The sequence below is a fragment of the Macaca nemestrina genome, chromosome 11 (genome assembly GCF_043159975.1).
Source record: "Macaca nemestrina isolate mMacNem1 chromosome 11, mMacNem.hap1, whole genome shotgun sequence".
NCBI lineage: Eukaryota > Metazoa > Chordata > Mammalia > Primates > Cercopithecidae > Macaca > Macaca nemestrina.
The window spans coordinates 105,614,941-105,630,594 of record NC_092135.1 but is presented as its reverse complement, the minus strand read 5'-3'; the positions used below and the strand labels follow the sequence as shown (position 1 = coordinate 105,630,594).

Here is a 15,654-nt window from a genome sequence, read left to right as displayed (position 1 = left end):
TATTGTATAGTATGTGAATTATATTTCAATAAAGCTATTTAAAAAAGTATCTATGATGTCCAATTTTTAACAATAATACAGTCATGTGTCACTTGATGGTAATATGTTCTGAGAAATGCATCATTAGCTAATTTTGTTGCAAAAACAAAACCTAGATGGTATAGTCTGCTATGTACCAAGGCTACATAGTATAGACTACAAACCCATACAGCATGTTATTGCAATGAATACTGTGGGGAAATGTAACACAATGGTAAGTATTTGTTATTGAAACATATCCAAACATAGAAAAGGTACAGTAAAAATAAAAGATATAAAATATAAAAGATAAAAAATGGTACACCTGTACAGGGTGCTTATCACAAATGGAGCTTGAAGGACTGGAAGTTGGTCTGGGTGAATCAGTGTGAGAATGTGAAGGCCTACAACATTACTGTACACTACTGTAGACTTCATATGCACTGTACACTTAGGCTATACTTTTTTTTTTTTTTCCCTGAGACGGAGTCTTGCTCTTGTCACCCAGGCTGGAGTGCAGTGGCGCAATCTTGGCTCACTGCAACCTCCGCCTCTGGGTTCAAGCTATTCTCCTGCCTCAGCCTACTGAGTAGATGGGATTACAGGAGCCTGCCACCACACTCGGCTAATTTTTGTACTTTTAGTAGGAACAGGGTTTCGCCATGTTGGCCAGGCTGGTCTCGAACTCCTAACCTCAGGTGATCCACCTGCCTTGGCCTCCCAAAGTACTGGGATTACAGGCGTGAGCCACCGTGCCCATCCAGGCTACACTAAATTTATATAAACAAAATTTTCTTTCATCAGTAATACATTAACCTTAGCTTCCTGTAACTTCATATGCTTTTTAATTTTTTTAACTTTTTGACTTTTTTGTAATAACACATAGCTTAAAACACAGATACATTGTACAGCTGTATAAAAGTATTTTTTCTCTAAAGGGATTTTAAGTGAAAGCAAGTTTATTAATAAAGTAAAGCAAAAAAAGAATCTAATGCTTTTTCCTGCTTTTTTTTTTTTTTACTTTTTAATTTTTTGTTCAACTTTATTTTGTTTTATTTTTTTTGACACAGGGTCTCACTGTGTCACCCAGGCTGGAATGCAGTGGCACAGTATCAGCTCGCTGCAACCTCTGCCTCCTGGGTTCTCCTGCCTCGGCCTTGAGAGGAGCAGGGATTACAGGCATGCACCACCAAGCCCAGCTAATTAATTTTTGTATTCTCTGTAGAGACGGGGTTTCGCCATGTTGCCCAGGTTGGTTGAAACTCCTGGGCTCAAGCAACCCACCTGCCTCAGTCTCCCAAAGTGCTAGGATTACAGGCGTGAGCCACCATCCGCGGTCACTTTTTAAAATTTTTTGTTAAAAAGACATTCACACACACATTAGCTTAGGCCTACACAGGGTCAAGATCGTCAATATCACAGCCTTCCACCTCCACATCCTGTCTCACTGGAATGTCTTCAAGGGGCAATCACTTGCATGGAGCTGTCATCTCCTATGGTAACAATGCCTTCTTCTGGAATACCTATAAAAGTTCTTCTTAATAGGTTTGTTTACACTAGCACGGGACCACTGTTGTATATGCAATCTGTCATTCACCAAAACGTTCTTACAAGGAGAAGGACTGGGAGTCAGGAAATCTACATTTCAGCCCAATTCATAATTTTATTCCTCTGTTTATACCTTATCTTCTCTTATGTGAAACTCAAAGCTCCCTGCCTCATACTCAGCATTCCTCATAATGTAGATCTATAATCTAATACTTTCTTCACCAATTTATGAGTATGTCAAGTTCATTATGTCCATATCTTCATTTTGTTGTCCTTTCCACTACCTAGAATACACTCCATTCTATCTGTACTTATCTAAGTTCTTTAGTATTCAACGTAAATTCTACTTTTCCCACAAAACTTTTCCTCACTAAGCCCCTTCTCTTCTGAACTCTATAGCTCTTCAAGATAGTAAAAATTATGTCATGTATTCTGGCACATATAAATCATTCTATCTTATACTATTTCATCACCCCCACTATACCATAAGATGCTTGAGGGTAGGAGCCGTATAGTCAGGCTTTAGGCAGGCTTTATTGCTTATATCAACTAGAACAATCTTCATTTAATACCTAGGTATTTTTATGAATACCTAACTGAATAAATTTTCTTGTGATTATTTCACCAACTATAATAAAGTCAATGGTCAATAAATCTTCACTGAATAAATGATTGATAAATGGCAATACATAAAGTCAAGGTGTTACTACTGATCACAGTAAACGATAGAGCTACTACTGATACTTATTATAAGAAAATGACTCCCTTTCAAGAGTACAAATAGGGCTGGGTGCGGTGGCTCACTCCTGTAATCCCAGCACTTTGGGAGGCTGAGGTGGGCAGATCACTTGAGGTCAGGAGTTGGAGACAAGCCTGGCCAACATGGTGAAATCCCATCTCTACTAAAATACAAAACACACACACACACACACACACACACACACACACACTAGCTGGGTATGGTGGCACGTGCTTGTAATTCCAGCTACTTGGGAGGCTGGGGTGGCAGAATCGCTGGAACCCAGGAGTCGGAAGTTGTAGTGAGCCGAGATCACACCACTGCTTTCCAGACTGGGAGACAGAGCAAGACTCTTCTCAAAAAAAAAAAAAAAAAAAAAAAAAGAGTACAAATAATTCAGAATAATCTACAATTTTCACTTCAGCAGTGAAAAGGTATTTCTGTGTCCTCTACTGCCAACTACTTACTTATACCAACAGGGATAACACCCCTCAAAAATAATGGTTAACCTTGGGTAAATTACAAACATTTTTAGTTACTTCTATACTGTCATACAATTATAACCAAAAACTTACAAGCAGATAACCAGATCCTTAGAAATTCACTTAAAATTGATGAAAGAAATGTCTTCGTTTCAGAGACCATTCACTAATCTTTGGGGAAAGACACATTCTATCATCATTGGTATATGTCAACTTTCAGATCCATTCTACTCCTAAACTATTTTATTAATAATTCCCCATTTAACTCTTTAATCAAATGTCACTTCTCTTCTTTCAGAAAAAACTCACCATCAATTCCTCAGACCTCATTCTCTCCAAACCTTGCCCCTTTTAAGATTATTTTTTAGAGATCCTAGAATCATTCGAGAGGGAGAAAACCGAAAGGGTGTTTTTCATCTTTGTTCATGCAGCTAGTCTCACGGTAAACTCCTTTATCACCTTATTTCAACCCTAAGAAAAGGCAACTTAGGCATTTAGTTCATCAAGGAGTACTACTGTTTATTTTTTATTTTAGAAGTTGAGATTGTGTATCTAGCTTCAAGAATTTTTTACTACATAGTAATTTTTCATCATTGGAGATGTATAATGCATGTATTAAATTATAGGTAAAATTTTTTTTTTTTTTTTTTTTTTGAGACAGAATCTCGCTGTCGCCCAGGCTGGAGTGCAGTGGGGCGATCTTGGCTCATTGCAAGCTCCACCTCCTGGGTTTGCGTCATTCTCCTGCCTCAGCCTCCTGAGTAGCTGGGACTACAGGCACCCAGCACCACGCCCAGCTAATTTTTTGTATTTTTAGTAGAGACGGGGTTTCACTGTGTTAGCCAGGATGGTCTCGATCTCCTGACCTCGTGATCCGCCCACATCAACCTCCTAAAGTGCTGGGATTACAGGCTTATAGGTAATTATTCATCACTGGAGAAACTGCCTTCTTATCTATTGGAATAAATGCCAGAATATGTTTTTCTAAGCGACCCTCTTTCTGGTAGCCTAGAAGACAAATAAGCAAACATCTGCGCAAAATATAATACAGGGTGAGCATCCCTAGTAAAACATCCAAAATCTGACACTTTTTAAGCACTGACATGATGCCATGAAAAATTCCACACCTGACCTCATGTAACAGGTCACAGTCAAAACTGTTTCATGCACAAAATTATTAAAAATTTTGTATAAAATTACCTTCAGGTTATGTGTATAATGTGTATATGAAACAAATTTCATGTTTAGACTTGGGTTCCATCCCCAAGATAGCTCATTATGTATGTATACGCAAATATTCTAAAATCTGAAAAAAACCCAAAATTGGAAATACTTCTGGTCCCAAGAATTTCAGATAAAAGATTTTCAACCTGTAAAATCTATTTTCATAGGGCTTTGTCTGGCAGAGCTTAAAAGGAGAGAGATGGCAAAACAAAAAACAACAAAAAATGACAACAAAAAACCCAGTAGATGAGATAAGAGTATGTATATATTAAGGGGAGTCAGACATTCTGAATGTGAAGAAAAACTAATGTCTATTCTTATTTAAGTTTTGTCTCAAAAACCTACATTTTACCGATGTGATAAAACCACACCTTCTACTTACAACTTCAGCAAGCTGACCAGTATCTGGCTCTTCTATAATGACTGAACTAGCATACTGGAAAGAAAAAAAACCAGGTTCACATGATCAGTTTGTTGCTTTAATGATCTTTGCCTCCACTCCAAGAGTCAATCTACTGACGATTCCACTACACTGTGGGAAATCATTTAACTCTGGTAGTCTACAGACAGGTATGTTCCAGATAAAAAATGTTCTGCCTTTACACATTTCAATGATCTACCCCACCCCCATCCCCAAATATGTGAAGAAAAGCACTCTTGTAGGCCGGGTGTGGTGGCTCATGCCTGTAATCCCAGCACTTTGGGAGGCAGAGGTGGGTGGATCACGAGGTCAAGGAGATCGAGACCATCCTGGCCAACATGGTGAAACCCTGTGTCTACTAAAACACAAAAAATTAGCCCGGCATGGTGGCCGGTGCCTGTAATCCCAGCTACTTGGGAGGCTGAGGCAGGGGAATTGTTTTAACTCAGGAGGCAGAGGTTGCAATGAGCTGAGATCGTACCACTGCACTCCAGCCTAGCAACAGAGCAAGACTCTGTCTCAACAACAACAAAAAGCACTTTGCAAACATTTTAATCATTTAGCAGGTACAAATAGCACATAGTAATATTTTATTTATGAGACAGCATCTTACTCTGTCACCCAGAGTGGAGTTCAGTGGCATGATATTGGCTCAGTGCAACCTCTGCTTCCAGGGCTCAAGCAATTCTCCTGCCTCAGCCTCCCAAGCAGCTGGGATTACAGGCATATACAACTATGTCCAGATAATTTTTGTACTTTTAGTAGAGATGGGGTTTCACCATCTTGGCCAGGCTGGTGTCAAACTCCTGACCTCAAGTGATCCACCTGCCTCAACCTCCCAAAGTGCTGGGATTATAGATGTGAGCCACTGCGCCTGGCCAAATAGCACATAGTAGTATTTTAAATCAAATATTAGTAAAACCTCAAAGCAGTATTCTTACATTAAAAAGTTTGGCATATATGATCAATGCATAAACACCACCTTGGGAATACAAAAAACGAACTATACCATGACAGTTTTTTTTTTTTTTTAAGACGGAGTTTCACTTTTATCCCCCAGCCTGGGGTACAATGGTGCAATCTCAGCTCACCGCAACCTCTGCGTTCCAGGTTCAAGTGATTCTCCTGCCTCAGCCTCCTGAGTAGCTGGGATTGCAGGTACCCGCCCCCATGTCCGGCTAATTTTTGTATTTTTAGTAGAGACGGGGTTTGAGCATGTTGGTCAGGTTGGTCTCGAACTCCTGACCTCAGGTGATCCATCTGCCTCAGCCTCCCAAAGTGCTGGGATTACAGGCGTGAGCCACGGTGCCTGGCCCATGACAGCTTTACTTAATGATGCTTTTTGCAAAGAGATTTGTGTCCTTGCTGCTAATTATTAATCACTTTTTGAGTTTAATCAACTTTAAAAAGTCATAGTGTATATATTTTAAAGATAAATACAAACAGCACGTATATTTAAAATGTACTACAGCATTCAGACATGGTGGCTCACGCTTGTAATTCCAACTCTTTGGGAGGCTGAGGCAGGCAGATCGCTTGAGCTCATGAGTTCGAGACCAGCCTGGGCAATAGGGCAAAACCCTGTCTGTACAAAAAATACAAAAAATTAGCCGGGCCTGGTGGTGCGCGCCTGTTGTCCCACCCACTCAGGAAGCTGAGGTGGGAGGATAGCTTGAGCCAGGAAACAGAGGTTGCAGTGAGCCAAGTGTGCACCAATGCACTCCAGCCTGGGTGATAGAGACAAATCTTGCCTCAAAAAAAAAAAAAAAAAAAAGTAAAGTACTATAGCTTAACACTGTTTCAAAAAGCTAGAGAAAAAAAAAAAAGGTAGTAAAACTTACTTTGTGCTTTGGCTGAAATACGTATTACTTGGTCCAACTGGTTGACCAAAGGTTTACACAGGGGGAAAAAACCATTTATGCAGTAAAGTTTATCATCTCAGCAATCATATAGGTGAATCTCACTATTTTTAAATTTAGGTACAAAATATAAAACTCATATTACATTAAGAAATACTAGAAAATCAAGGTAAGTTAACAAGTATGTAAAAAATAAATGAATGCAGGGAGAAATCTAATATAGTAATCTGCCTTACTGGGTAATAATATCCCATGAGCTGTCTGTTAAAAAAACGCAAAAAACACTGGACTATATGGAATGTTCTTTCTCATTAAGATAGAAAGCTACGAAAACCTTTTTGGCCAAAATAATAATTGAAATAAGTAGTCTGTTTAGAAGTGTAAGAACCTCAACAAAAGAGTTAAATTCACCTCGTGAGTTAACTCTTAACCTGGCTTGCTTGCCTCCTCATGTACATTTTGATCATTTTACTAAAACTTTTAAAAACTGGAGCTAAACAGGAAATGAGGACCTTTAAATAACAATTTCCTGTCACAAACTATTTTTCATTCAAATAAAAAGTTTTTCATTTAAAGAAATAAAGACAAGATGGCAGTTTCCCTTAGTTTAACAGGTCATGTAAGACCTAAAAGTAAAATCAGCTCACTAACTGGTTAATAAAGTCTACTTACATAATAAAATGCCTCAAATTGTATGTTAAAAAATGAAGAAGCTCTTTATGTGCTGATACAAAATTGCTAAGTTTAAGGCATGTTGAGTGGTGGGGGGAAAGCATGATATAGGAGAGTGTATACACCGTATGCTACCATTTGTACAAAAAGGGGGAGACAGGACATACATATTTGCTCGTGTTTGCATAAAACACCTCTTAAAGGACATATAAAAAATTGCTAACACTTAGGTAACAGTGCAAGAGAATGTAGGGCATTTTGCTATATTATATATGTTTTGAATTACAGATCATCTGAATGAATTACTTATTCAAAAAACCAAATTGGAAATATAAAAAATATACTCCTCACTTCACCAAAGGTGATCCCTTTTTCCTTTGACTACTTTCTTTTGACACATAATTTGTCTTAGTCACTGTGTCTCCAACAGTTCCTGAGGGTAGAGATAAGACAATGTAATTCATCTTTGGATTTGTTGTAGCTTCTGATCCACTGTATTACATATAGTAATAATAAATAATTTAAAAAGTAACAGGCCGGCTGGGCGTGGTGGCTCACACCTATAATCCTAGGCATTCAAGACCAGCCTGACTAACACGGTGAAACCCTGTCTCTAATAAAAATACAAAAATTAGCTGGGCGTGGTGGTGCATGCCTGTAGTTCCAGCTACTAGGGAGGCTGAGAAAGAAGAATCACTTGAATCCAGGAAGCAGAGGTTGCCATGAGCTGAGATTGTGTCACTGCACACCAGCCTGGGCAACAGAGCGAGACTCTGTCTCAAAAAAAATTAAAAGAAAAAAACCTTGTCAACACTTGAGCACTTGACACTTGTACAACGCCTGGAACTTAGTATGTATTACTTTATAGTTAATCCCCACAATTCTGAGGTAGTTATTCTACATTGATCAGAAAGGAAAGTGAGGTATCCAGAAGTTAAGATAACTTGCCTAAGGGCCCACAGGTAGGAAGTTAAAACAAAGCTTAAGGGACTAGCTATCATTAGTTGTAGCCCTAAGGTACTTTATGTTTATCTCACAATCTTATGAAATAAGTAGTAGTATTCTAATTTTACATATAAGGAAACTGAGGCTGAGAAAGATTAAGAAACTTCCTTTAGGACACAAAATTCCTTTAGAGTAGGTACAGGAGAGTAGTGGCAATGCTTGCATTCAGACGTAGGCCTGTGATTCCAAACCTCACGCTCTTTCAACTACATTCTCTGTCACAGTGAGTGCTAAATAAATATTTGAATTACCATAAACTGTTGTCTCAAGTGATACTGCCGTAGAGATGAGTTCACATATGGGTAAGAAAAAGAAAATTCCTGCATTTTTCTATGTTGACATCTTACTACACTCTTAAATTTAGATTTGAGCTCTATTCAATAAAGAAGCCATCAAAGTTACACCATATATCAAGATATTTGCAAAACTATGTCACAAGCTGGCTGTAAACAAGTTTATGTAACTGATGTCTGATAAGCTATTTATGGAATAAATGAAATTATAAATTTTGGTAATATACTGTAAGCATTAGGTTAAAAATAAATAATTTTCCCTACTGTTATAAAAAGGAGAAAAAATTTAAAAACAGGTGAAGAAGACACATACTTGGTTTTACTATAACCCCATAACCTTACTGTACCCAAACAACAAAACCAAATGTCTTAGAATGAGAGAGAAATAAAGCTACTTCTCTATGAAGAAACCAAAACTTCTAATAATGAGACCTAATCAGGCATATGAGTTTCAGAAAGTAGAAAAAGAAACGTGCCATTTTTATGGATCAGGTTTCTAAGTTTCTTCAGGCTCTTTATGTAGGGGGGGAAAAATTCATTCAAAACAGGTAACACTTAAGTTTTAAATTCCCAAAGAAGTGTTCTTTTAACATTCTTCAAGCAAATTCTGTCAAATAATTTATTAGCTTTCTAAATGCAGGTGTTCATGGGGGAAAAAAAAAAGATTCAAGTGGATCCAGCTGTAATTTTTACCGATGGCTGGAACAGTGGAGAAGTACAATTTAGTCACATGTTCCAGGTGAATGTTCACAATATTAATGAATATAAAAGTTTGAAGTTCCACCTGGAATTGCTAAGAATCACAAATTATGAATGTATAAATAATAAAATACGCTGGGCAAGGTGGCTCACACCTGTAATCCCAGCACTTTGGGAGGCCGAGGCAGGCGGATCACAAAGTCAGGAGTTCGAGACTAGTCTGGCCAACATGGTGAAACCCCGTCTCCACTAACACAAAAATTAGCCGGGTGTGGTGTCCTGCGCCTGTAATCCCAGCTACTCGGGAGGCTGGGGCCGGAGAATCTCTTGCACCCGGGAGGCGGAGCTCGCAGTGAGCCGAGACGGCCCCACTGCACTCTAGCTTGGGCAACAAGGGCGAAACTCCATCTCAAAAAAATAAATAAAAATTAAAATAAAAAATACAATTTAAAATATCTCTTGGGCAAGACTGAAGAAAGAACATATCAGTAAACAATTTTTTTTTTTTTTTTTTTTTGAGATGGAGTCTCGCTGTGGCCTGGCTGGAGGGCAGTGGGGCAATCTTGGCTCACTGCAATCTCCGCCTCCTCAGCTACCCTAGTAGCTGGGATTACAGGCATACGTCACCACACTCAGCTAATTTTTGTATTTTCAGTAGAGACGGGGTTTCACCATGTTGGCCAGGATGGTATCGATCTCTTGACCTCGTGATCTGCCTGCCTCAGCCTCCCAAAGTGCTGGGATTACAGGCGTGAGCCACCGCATTTGGCCATCAGCAAACAATTTTTTAAAAATCTCACAAATGAAGAGTCGTATATTCTTTTTGTTTGTTTGTTTTTGAGACGGAGTCTTGCTCTGCTGCCCAGGCTGGAGTGCAGTGGCACAATCTCAATTCACTGCAACCCGAGCCTCCCAAGTAGTTGGGATTACAGGCGCGCACCACCACACCCAGCTAATTTTTGTATTTTTAGTAGAGATGGGGTTTCATCATGTTGGCCAGGCTGGTCTTGCACTCCTGACCTCAAGTGATCTGTCCTCCTCAGCCCCACAACATGCTGGGATTACAGGCCCTAGCCACCGCACCCGACTTACATTCTTAACAAACAAACAAACAAACAAACAAACAAACAAAAATCTACTCAACTGATAGTGGCTTGCAGATCATCATAAAGGAAAAATGGTAACTCACCATTATCAATATAATTTTTTCAGTGTTTGAAAATAAAATCATTTTCCCAATCTTTATAGAAAACCTCCCTTTACCGCATCTTCTTAAGTTTCTTGTAAATGACAAATTGCTAATGTGGTCTTTTAAAGAGAAGCAATACAACAAAGCACGTTTTGGAAAAGTGACTAGGATACAGAAAAATAAGACAGTGCTTCTGGTGCCAATCAGTATTTGTTCCTAACCAGAAGGTTTGTACGTGTCGATCACAATGCAATCATACAGTGACAGACAAGTATTTTTAAAACAAACTTGTTCGTCTTTTGCACCACCTAAAATAACTGTTCGGGGCTTTACTTTTAAATCAGGAAATGAGCCATAAATGTAAAATATTTCAATAGGCAGCAATCAAAAGTATCTTCTACTAAACCTTCAGAAGGCAGACGCCAGCTGAGGTTAGAATTATAACTTGGGATGATATTACAAACTTAAATAGGTCATACCGCATGTCCTTTAAAAATTCTTTTAATTTTTAATGTGTCAATGATTTTTCTGCTGTCCTCTTTTCCCAACAGGCGAAGAAAAAATACAGCTTGTGGCTTAAATTGTCAATCTCAAGACGGGGGTTACCTACTGCATGAGAGAGAAATAATGGATACTTTAAAGTCTATTTTTAGAAGTAGTATTAAATCTCTCATTAAAGTTCACGAAGAAATTCGTGGGAAATATGGTAGGGGGAGTGGGACAGGGTGAGGGGAGATCCAGATAACTCAAACGCGGTTGGCAAGGTTGCACCCCGCGAAATGATGTAAAACAAGAGTACATCGGCTGATAATTCGTTTCAACGAAGTGTTTCAGAATGATAGACCTCGAGTAATGATTACCTTATTGAAAAGGGTTAAAACCGAAACTATTTTCAAACGCCAGCTTCCCTTTTATAAGATCCCAACAGTTTAAAAAGTTATTATGTTTTTCTTAGCACCCTCTTTCTCCCAAAAAGCATGCATTTCCATGACTACTGACTTTACAAAAAAAAAAAAAAAAAAAAGCAAGGGGGTGAAGGAGTAAAAAATTTCCCCCCAAAACACAAGCTCTCATCTCTCAACTAAGCAGCACAGGGCAGAAAGCAGCATTTCCTCAACGGTGTGGGAGCGGAGGGGAAAGGGCATGAATAAAATACAGCACGAGAGGAAACCTTGGGTTTCGAACTTTATTGCACAAAGAGTGGAGAGAAGAGTAGGTCAGACGTTGCAGCTCTTCCCCTTGCGAAGCGGGCATGGCAGACACCGAGGCCACTGGGAAGGCAGCAGGCACCTTCACCTCCTCTGCCCTCAACTGTCGCCTTCTTCCTCCTCCACCCCCCACCGGCACCTAGGCGGCGGCTGCCCCGGAGGCCAGGCCCGGTCGGGCCGGGGGCGAGGCGGGCGGCGGGGGCCGGACGAGCGAGCGGCGCGGGGGGCAGCGCCGGGCCGAGCGGGCGGCCTCCCCCGGGGCGGCTCCGGGCTCCCGGCTCCGCGCCCGGCCCGGCGGCGGCGGCGGGAACGCGGGCGCCAGCTCGCCGCGGCCGGCCGCCCGCACACACCCCCGGCCGCCGGCTCCCACCCCGCCCGCCGCCCGCCGCCCCCCGCCATGAGCGCCGCCGCTGGCTGCAGGCAGAGTCGCTGCCGCCCCGGCCGCCGCTGGCTCCAGTCCGCCGCCATTATTCTTTGTTCGCTGCGAGCGGCGGCGATGTTGTGGGGCTCGGGCGGAGGCTCCATCTTTACCGCGGCCCCTCCTGCGAGGGGAAGGCCCCAAGCGCGGGTGTCCGGCGCCTCCCCGTCCCCCCTCCGTCCCCCCGGCTCTCTCTGGCTCCTGCCTCCTCCTCCTGCTCCTCTTACCGGTGGTACAAGCTCCTCCGTCACTGCTTTCGTTCACGGCCCGGATCTCGCTGGAGTTTTATTCTCTCCCCCACGTAACACACCGCGTCAAACTACACCTCCGCCGCGTCACTCACCAACACTCCGCTTCTCCCAGCCGCCCGGGCCACAGGCAGCAGCAGCCGCCGCCGACTGAGGAGCCGCAGCCAGGGAGCCAGCCAGCGCCGCCCAGTGCCGAGTGCGCAGCGGCCGCGCACGGAAACAGCCGAGCTGGGCCCGGAGCAGCTCGAGCGGCCCCGCCCCCGCGCTGGGGACGGAACTTGCCGAAGGCCTTCGGGTTTCTTCGCGCGAGGCGGACGGGTTCCGCCGGGAGAGGGAAGGCGAAGGCGGGCTGAGCCCGGCGCCGGGAGGAGTGGTCTAAACCCCAGCGCGGCGTTCGGATCGATAAAGCTGGCGGCGGAAATTTGAAGGAGGAAGCGGGGTTTGTGTGTGGCCCAGTAGGGGAATTCCTGAGGGGTGTCGGCGACTTGGTGGAAACCCCCACGCAGGCCTGCCTCTGTGGCGGTGAGCGGCGGGCTAAGAAGGCGGCTGCGGCTGCCCCGGCTCTGGTCTTGACCGCCGCGAGCCCCGGGAACTTTCCGACGCCGCCGGGAGACTGGGGACCGCGGGAGCCGTACGGGTTGGGGAGGAAGGTCTGCTGCGCCTCTGCCAACGTCCCGGCGCCTGGGACCCGGGGACGTCGTGGAACCCCCGTGGGGACGGGTTTTCCTTTCTGAGACTCCGCAGAGAAACCTGGCGGCCGCCGGCGGAGCATGCTTAGAATTCTGAGGGGCTTTGGCCCCGGTACTGTGGCACCTCCCGGGGCTCTGCCCGGGCCGTCGCTCTGCCCCGGCCGTGGCTGACGTCGACGGCCCTCGGAGGCCTCCGAGCCACAACCTGCCGGGACCGCTGGAAATATGCCCCATCCCACCTGCCCGCCCTTCTCCAGACAACATCCTGTGTGGCTTGCTTTCTTCAGCCTGTTTTCTACAGCAGGGATTCGCACCCACTGCACCCTAAACCCAGCAGGGGGACTTCCGTGGCTGGAAACTACTGAACTGCTCTCTCAGAGGTCGCCCAGGACCACACCACTAGGTCCCCATTCTCCTTGATAGTGAACTCTGCGCCCCTCTCCCTGGGGTTTCAAGTCTTTTTTTTTTTTTTTTTTTTTTTTTGAGACGGAGTCTAGGTCTTGTCGCCCAGGCTGGAGTGCGGTGGCACGATCTCGGCTCACTGCAGCTTCTGCCTCAGCCTCCCAAGTAGCTGGGATAACAGGCACCTGCCACCACACTTGGCTGATTTTTGTGTTTTTAGTAGAGATGGGGTTTCATCATGTTGGCCAGGCTGGTCTGGAACTCCTGACCTCAGGTGATCCACCCGCCTTGGCCTCCTAAAGTGGTATGGTTACACGCGTAAGCCAGCGCGCCTGGCCTCAAGTCTTAATCATTATTTTTCTGTCCTTTAAAGGAGACATGTCTTTAGGAAGCAGAGAGTGTTCAAATCTGGACTCCGCCCATTACTCACTTCTCTTGTAAGGAACTGTCCTTCCTGGTACTCCAGGTACCCTACTATTTTCTCATAGACTTTGCCCTTAACAAGTCTCCTTTCCTTCTGTTACTCTTAACGTTTCCTTCTCTACTGGCTCTTTCTTACTAGTATTTAAACATGCTTAAGTCTCTCAATTCTTTAAAAAGATTTCTCTTCTCCCTAAATTGCTCTGCAACAGCTCCAGCTGTCTCTTACCCCTGGACAGTCTCTCACATCCCACCTCCCAGCCCTCTCCAGTGTCCCCACTGCTCACCTGAAGTGGTTCTGAATTGTCCACAGACAAGCTTCATGTCTGTAAATGCAGCGGATCGTTTTCAGTCCTCATTTTACAAGCCCTCATCCCAGTATTTGACACGTTTGACCACACTCTCTTCCAAATACCGTCTTCCCTCTGGTCTTATGTCACAGGTTTCCTCTCTACCTGAGTTTTCTCTTTAACAACCAGCCTCTCCTTCTTGATCTACCTCTTACACATTGGAATCATGCTGAGCTGAATGAACCCTGGCCTTCTTACTGAGTGTCCCCATACACTTTCCTAGGTGGTCTTATGCTCTCCCAGTAGCATCTAATACCTTCTGTCAAAGACTCTTCAATCCATAACCCAAGCCTAGGTCTTGCTCTGGAACCCTATATTCATAGTTCCAACATACTGCCTTTGGTACACTTTTCATTTGGATGACTTAGGGCATTTCAAACTCAGCCTGTGTATCATAATTCCTTCGAAATGCTCCTCCCATAGTCCCTGGTTCAGTAAAGGGTATCTTAACATCTACTCAGTTCATGCAAGAAACCTAACACACCTCCAACACACAGCAGAATCACCTACATCTGTCTGTTTCCTGGAAAATTGGATTTGTGGCCTCCCTGTTCCCATGACCATTTTTTCATTCCCATTTTAGTCTAAACCACTGTGGTCTCTTGCTTGAAGTCCCACAATAACCCATTCAGGTCCTCCAAAACTGCTCTTCCCTCATTCCAATACATTTGCCATACTGCTGCCAGAGTAATTTTTTAAATATAAATCTGATCATTGACCTGCTTAAATTCCTCCAGTGGCCTCCCTTTGCTTACCACACATTGTCTAAGCTCCATTATCTTGTCTTTCTCTCCAGCCTTTCCATCTGTCCCCTTAGCTACCTGCACTCCTTGCATAGTATTTTAATTTTTTCCAGGCTCTCCTCTTTTTATTCCCTACTGTAGGCTCTCACTTCAGGGTATTTACGCATGCCCTTCCCTTCCCCTGGAATTCTTTTCTCTCACCCATTCCTCCTACCTAACTGTAATTTATCACTTTCTTTTCCAATTCCTACTTCTCATTATTTGGTTAGTGTCCATGTAATTGTGCAGGTAGGGACCACATCTCTCTTGTTCACTACCAGCTTTTCCTCTCCCTAGCAACAACACAATGTCTAGAATATAGTGGTACTTGTTAAATATTTATCGAATAAATAGTGAATTTCTGAGTGGTCCCGGGCAAAGTTTCTCAACATTTGAGTTCAAATCCCGGCTCTCAGTGAGTTCAGGTTTCCGTAATAAAGTACCATGTAGACTTGGTGGCTTATAAACAACAGAAATTTATTTCTCATAGCTCTGGAGGCCGGATGTCTGAAATCAGGCTGCCAACATGGTCAGGTTCTGGTGAAGGCCCTCTTCAGGGTTGTAAATGGCTGTTTTTTCTCTTTATCTCACAGTGCAGAAAGAGAGCAAGAGCTCTTGGGTTCCTTTTATAAGGCACTAATCCCATTCGCACGGGGTTTACCTCCCAAAGGCCTCATCTCCTAATACCATCACATTGAGGGTGAAGATTTCAAAATATGAATTTGCAGGAGATGGGGGTGGGGGTGAATTCATTGCACTGGCTCAGCCACTTATTAGCTAATGACTTTGGGCAAATTGTTCACTCTTGTGCCTCAGTTTTCCCATTTGTAAAACAAAGATGATAATAGCACTTACCTCATAGTGTTATTGTAATGATTATATGACATAATACCTGTGAAGTATACTTGGAACAATGTTTGTACTTGGAACAATGTTAGGAAAAATGTTGCCTATTACTAGCTTTTATTTGGATATCATCCTTGTGTCA

The 15,654-nt window shown here is 43.2% G+C and overlaps 1 protein-coding gene across 9 annotated transcripts in view; it reads right to left on the bottom strand.

The window, feature by feature from the left end:
* Positions 1 to 12,234, bottom strand: part of LOC105468005 (cAMP responsive element binding protein 1) — an 84,636-nt gene extending 72,402 nt beyond the window's left edge. For 2 of the 9 annotated variants that reach the window (XR_979228.2, XM_024788576.2), the window contains exon 1: positions 12,003 to 12,211. The gene's annotated coding sequence lies outside the window, so the exon portion shown is untranslated. Of the gene's footprint in view, positions 1 to 12,002 lie in introns of all 9 variants that reach the window. The other 7 variants (XM_011717886.2, XM_071073310.1, XR_011610004.1 and 4 more) reach the window with 6 other exon arrangements.
* Positions 12,235 to 15,654: the final 3,420 nt, after the last annotated feature.